The 6,052-nt window shown below is 39.8% G+C and overlaps 1 pseudogene; it reads right to left on the bottom strand.

Moving 5' to 3' along the window:
* Positions 1 to 1,885: 1,885 nt before the first annotated feature.
* LOC147453040 (uncharacterized) lies at positions 1,886 to 2,803 on the bottom strand (annotated as a pseudogene).
* Between the last annotated feature and the right edge of the window lie 3,249 nt (positions 2,804 to 6,052).

The raw sequence follows: 6,052 nt of genomic DNA, 5'->3' as shown, positions 1-6,052 counted from the left end.
AATGTGGCTTAATCAAAGACTAGCTGCAACAGATCTGAACACTGTTCTTGGAGAGTGTTGGGATACCAAAGAAACCTTTCACATTCGGGACACAATCAGGTGCAGAGTAAGTCCAAATTCCATGTCTATCTCATACGAGCTTTCTCATAAGGCATTAGTTTTGGGCTATGACTATAGAAGATGGAGAAGCAAGCTGGGTAGTTGGGTCCTTTTAGATTCTGAAGAGAATTTTCCAGAGTTTGAGTTAGAGGTCAATGTCCATCCATTTGCTGAGTCTAGAAAGCTTAAAGGTAATGTCAAATTGGAGATTACGAGATGTGAGAGAATCTCTATAATTTTCATATAAAACCTCGCCCGAGTTTCGATTCAAAGTAGATGGCATTGTTGTGTGCACAAGGTTGGAGCCTACAACAGGTTGCCTTACATGCCTTCCCCCCAAAAGAGTGACTTTTGAGCCACTGGTAGGAAGGACCTAGGATAAAGCCTAAAGCTTGACTGATTTTACCCCACTATTGATGTAAGATTTATCTTGAAAAGTATTATCAATTTTTTGGATGTCTTCAATTAAGAGTACAAATCAACAAGCTTTAATTTGAGAAATTAGACAAGTTCTTTTTGTTGTATTAAGTTGAAAGTATGAATCAACAAGATGTACAACCGGGTGGTCTATATAAGTAACTGTAGACAAGAGGTTCATCCCAAGTAGGGAATTCCATATGGATAGAATGATAAAAAATGAGTACAGCAGTGACTCATGCAGAAAAAAGCACTTTTTTCTTTGTAGTGGATTTGGGATCTTTAGAAGCTCTTTGTTTCTTAGTTTTTGGCTCCTCTAAAGCAACTGGGACTTGTGTTGGTGGTGATTTTGTCTTAGCATGGTTTTTCTGCTTTCGTTGGAGAAATAAATGGAAATTGGAGAGGGGATTGAATCATAATGCCTGCCTTTATTTTTTTGGACCGAGCGAGGCTTCTGAAATCTAAATCTAAGTGGTGAATGGAATGGAGAGCCCTTTGACACCCTCTTTGTATGTCCCTTCTTTGCATGTCCCTTCACTTGGTCTTCATCCTTTGTAGGGCTCTTCTTCTTTGTGACGCTCTTCTCGGGAACCTCCTCCTTGGTAGGGCTCTTCTCTTGCTCTTCATCCTTGGAAGGGCTCATGACCTCCTCCTCCTTGGTAGGGCTCTTCTCTTGCTCTTCATCCTTGGTAGGGCTCAAGACCTCCTCCTGCCCTTCACCCTCTGTAGGACTCTTGTCTGGCTCTTCTTCCTTTGTAGGTTTCTTTTTCTTGGCAGGAGTCTTCAATAACATCAGTAGACTTTTTCTCCCTAGCAAGAGGAATGTTGAGAATTTGATAAGCCCTCAAGTCATCACTAGGGATTGGATCAAGCAACTTATCAAACTAGTACCTAAGCCTTGAAACAAGCACATAATCCTTGCTCATTAGAGTGAACCTGTGAGCAAATGCTGCTCAAATGTAAGCATCATTCATGAAATCAATTAAGAAGTCCTCAGCAGCCTCTTGAATGCACATAAAGGCTTGCGATTGCCATCTCACTGTCCTGAAAACATTAGTTCTCATCCTTGTAATTAACCTGTCTGAGATCTCCTTTACAAGTCTCATGAAAGGAAAACTTGGGATAAGAAAACAGGTGCTTTTTGTGCATTTCTAATCTCTCTAAGGGATTTCACTTGATAGTTCAACTTCTTCCTTGGAATGGATCTGGGTTGTTTCCTAGGAAGTTGTTTTCCTTTGGGAGAACTTTGAGGTTTTTCAGTGATGTTTCCCTTTTGGAGGACCTTGAGGTTTCTTCTTAGGCTTCTTCTCTGGTTCTTCTTGCCTCTCTGGATCTTCTTGTGTCTCTGGCTCTTCTTCTCTCTCTTGTACTACTTGCTCCTTACTAGGGCACTCACTAAATAATAAGTGATATCTTTCACTGCCCATGCATCTGTGATACTAATTATTAAAAGCTTGATTGTCCTTTTGAAGTCATCTGCATAAGTTTCTGTGTTTACTTGTTGTCTTAGCACCTTCATGAAATCATCCAGCTTCTTCCATACTTCCATTCCCTTGTTTGTCATATCTGGTCTGCTTTTGACATTTGTAGTAATGATGCAGAGATCTTTCCAGCAGTTCCACATGGCATTTACTTGTTTGATGTCATAGTTGCTCAAAAATCTTATAGCTTTTGATCCTCCCATTGAAACATCTTGCAAGACATCACCTGTTCCATGAGAAAGCTTTGGATCTTTTCTGAGATGCACTTGACGACCATGGAAACCCATCTGAGAGAGTAAAGCTTCACATTTTTTGATACACTCATCTGCAAGTTTTGTGGGTTTGATAGCGTACACATAATCCAGATGCAGTCGAAGCAACTTATCCAAAATTCTGATCTCTGCATGTAACGTACATATATGTACATTTTCTAAGTCTATTGCAAGAATGGGATCCCAAATCATCTCAGAGGAGGGATAGTCAAAAACATTCACATGATTCCTAGATGGTGGTCTTCCAATCTCATGTTTCAAAATCCATCCACTTGTTCCCATGCTTGACATGCAATACAGACAAGGGTACTTTGTGTTCGGACCACCGCATATGCCAAACGTGCTCTTTAATGCTTTGAGATCGGTACTCAGGTGCCATTCCACTGTGTAAACACCCATGCCATCTATTTGTAGTTGTTCACCTGTATTTTGGCTTTCTATCACAGAGGGGATATGGGTTTGTGAAAAGAGACACTTTAGTGTCTCATGGCTCTCTACAGGAACTTGAGCCAAACCAATCTACCATAGTTCCATTTTTGTAATATGGAGATGTCACCCTACCCATGCTGTAGTCCAAAGCTCTATCCATTAAAGAAATAGAGACTCTTTCCATATTTTTGATTTTTTGGATTTGTGCCTCATCAAGTTTTAGTACAAATTTAAGCTTTCCTTCACACTCATATTCATTTATTTTGTAATATTTGACCATAGTAGAAGATTGGACTTTTTTGACATCCATCCATATATTATTAAATACATTGTACTCAAAAAAAGATTTCTTTTTCTGTTTCTCGTATGGCATTGTTCCCTCAATGTGATAATATTCTCCAAAAACGTTAGGTATCTTATTATTTAAGTGAACTCTCCATTTGCCAACATTATGCGCTCTAGGAAACCCAAAAGCTCTAACCTTCTAATATTTAAGAACTTGGAGCCAAGTTTTGAAAATGGCTCTATATCCCCTTCTACTTTCCCCCACGGTGTCACAAACTTCCTCCAGTTGAGAAGGCTCGACCAACAAGTCCATATCTTTCAAAAGGACTTGAAAAATCTTTTGAGTTTGAGTTTGATTCTCAAGAAGCTTAAGAATTCTCAAAACATCTAACGTATTCAGTATCTCATTCATACCCTTCCTGAGCATTCGACATGTCAAACCCTAAGAGTTTAGAAAAAAATTATCTAGCAAATTTCAACCTTTTTTTTCTTTGACTCGGATCTTTGTGTTAGGTCAACCACATATCTCATTTTTTTGACTCGTGCTCTTAAACCTACATGAGTCTCTTTAAGGGTCTGAAATTGTTTGTTCTCTTCTGTCAATGAAGCTACTTTTTTTTATGTTCACTAATCTCTATTTCTTTCAAAGACAAGGTATTCTTCATATAATGAATATGTTGTGCACAGTTATTATGTATCCCAGATATCCTAGAGCAATATGCTTGTCCTCGCATAATCGTGGTTGAGCTTAATGTTTAGGTGGAACTTGTGATTAGATGGGAGATGTGTCTCACTCATTTTGTGCCTGTAAAAAGCTCAATGCAAAAGGTTTGATCGAATAAGAAACAGAATGGTGAAGCTTTTGACAAGTGCAATGGAAGGAGGAGCTTAAGCTTGTGAGGGTGATAAGAGCCTAACGAAATACTATGAGAGAGAGAAGAGGGAAAGGGGGGAGAGAGATGGGGGGAAGAAAAAAGGGGGGAAGTGACTTGAATGAGGATCAACAACCTCGGATAAACAAAGAAGGAATAAAGTGAATAGGACATCCGCTATTGTATTCAGTGGGATATGCACCAATATATACTTTAAATGACATTCCCCTTCTTTAATATCCAAAATGGTCAAATTTGGAGCCTTTTTGACCGTCAAAGGTTCCGCTAATTAGTAAGTTAACCAATTCCTTACACAGCCCTTTCTGAGACGGTTTTGTCCCTAATGTAATGTGCTTCAAACGTTTTCTGCCTATGATTGAAAATGTCTCAAAATGTACTATGGACGCCCTCCGTTCTGATCAAGGGGTGGAGTATATGTCTCATGAGTTTAATGCATTTCTGGCTAGTCACGGGATAAAACACCAATGTACAGTGCCTTGTATGCCTCAACAAAATGGTGTTGCTAAGAGGGAAAATAGGTCACTCACGGAAATGGCACAATGTATGGTCAAATTCAAGCTTTGTTGCATTCGTTTTGGCTTGAGTCCATCATGTGTGCCACTTATGTACTAAACATGTGTCCTACAAAAGCTTTGCAGTCTATTACTCCATATAAAGTATGGCATGATAGAAAGCCTTCTATTGAGCACATGCCTGTTTTTGGTTGTTTGGCATATGATTTTGGTGCCCCAAACACAACACAAAAATGTGGATGATAAGACTGTCAAATGTATTTTTGTTGGGTATAGTGCTGAAATCAAAGGTTAGAGGTTGTATAATCCTCGTGCTTGGTATGAGAAGGCTAACACTCATTTGGTCAAGCTAGGCTTTTGTAACAGTCCAACAGAAAGCACATTGTATGTAAAGCATCAAGGCAATGTACTTCTCATTGTGGTTCTTTATGTAGATGATTTGTTAATCACTGGACCAAATGAGAGACATATTCTTGAATTTAAGGATGATTTGAATGCTAATTTCAAGATGCAAGATTTGGGACTGTTGCATCATTATTTGGGTATACAGTTTAAGCAGTGTGATGGCGGTTTTGCCTCGTGTCAAAAACGTTACAGAGACATTGCTATGTAAGTTTGGACTTGAGGATTGCAAACCTATTTCCAATCCCATGGAAACAAGTTTGAAATTGATTCTTCATGATGTTGGTGATCCTGTAGATGTCACTCTTTACCAAACTGTTGTTGGATGCCTCATTTATGTATGCAACACGAGCTGGATATTCAGTTTGCAATTTCACAGGTCAGCAGATTTATGCATAGCCCAAGGTCTAAATATTGGCAGGCTGTCAATAGTATTTTCCACTACTTGGGTGGTACTTTACATCTTGACTTGTTTTATCCCAAGGGGGGATCATTGTCGTGCCAGGACTTACATGCTTTTTTGGACTCAAATTGGACTGGTTGTTATAACACACAAGTGTCCACAAGTGGTTTTTGTTTCATGCTTGGCAGCTCATACATATCATGGTTGATCAAGAAGAAACCTACTGTGTCCACTTCCAGTTGTGAGCTTGAGGACAGGGCAGTCTTCACAGCTACCGTTGAGTGTGTATGGCTCAGACGCTTTATGGATGACTTGGGTGTTGGACAAGCACTACAAAAACTATCTACACTGACACTTAGAGTGTATAGGCAGCTACAAGGAACCCAATTTTTCATGCTCGCAAAAAGAACATTGAGGTGCATTACCACTATGTCAGGGAGAGGCTCTGAAGAGAAGAGGTCAGCTTGGCTTATGTGCTAACACACGACAACCTTGCAGATCTTTTCACAAAGGCATTTTCTCATGAGAAGTTTGAAGCTTTATACAAATATTTGGGCTTGCTCCCCTGTGTGGACTAATCATGTCCTCAGAGCATGGCACTTCCCTTTACTCTATGTGCCAGCTCTTGCTCATCGCATCACTCCAGGGGGATTTTGTTACCATATACATGCGGTAGTGATGTGTGTGAACACACTTAGGACCACCCGGGAAATTTTCCCCTCTCTAGGAGGTTTTGCCTCCCATGCATTGTATATACGCCTATCACTCTAGGGCTATCTTATGTTTCCATTGCACACTAAGTAATACGCTTTTTGTTGTGTGCCTTGGGCTTCCTTCATCTTCTCCAAGCTATGTGTGT

The sequence above is a fragment of the Adiantum capillus-veneris genome, chromosome 8, assembly GCF_014529385.1.
Source record: "Adiantum capillus-veneris isolate H3 chromosome 8, ASM1452938v2, whole genome shotgun sequence".
In the NCBI taxonomy this organism is placed as follows: Eukaryota; Viridiplantae; Streptophyta; class Polypodiopsida; order Polypodiales; family Pteridaceae; genus Adiantum; species Adiantum capillus-veneris.
Note: the sequence above shows the minus strand (reverse complement) of the source record. Positions and strands in the feature narration are given on the sequence as shown.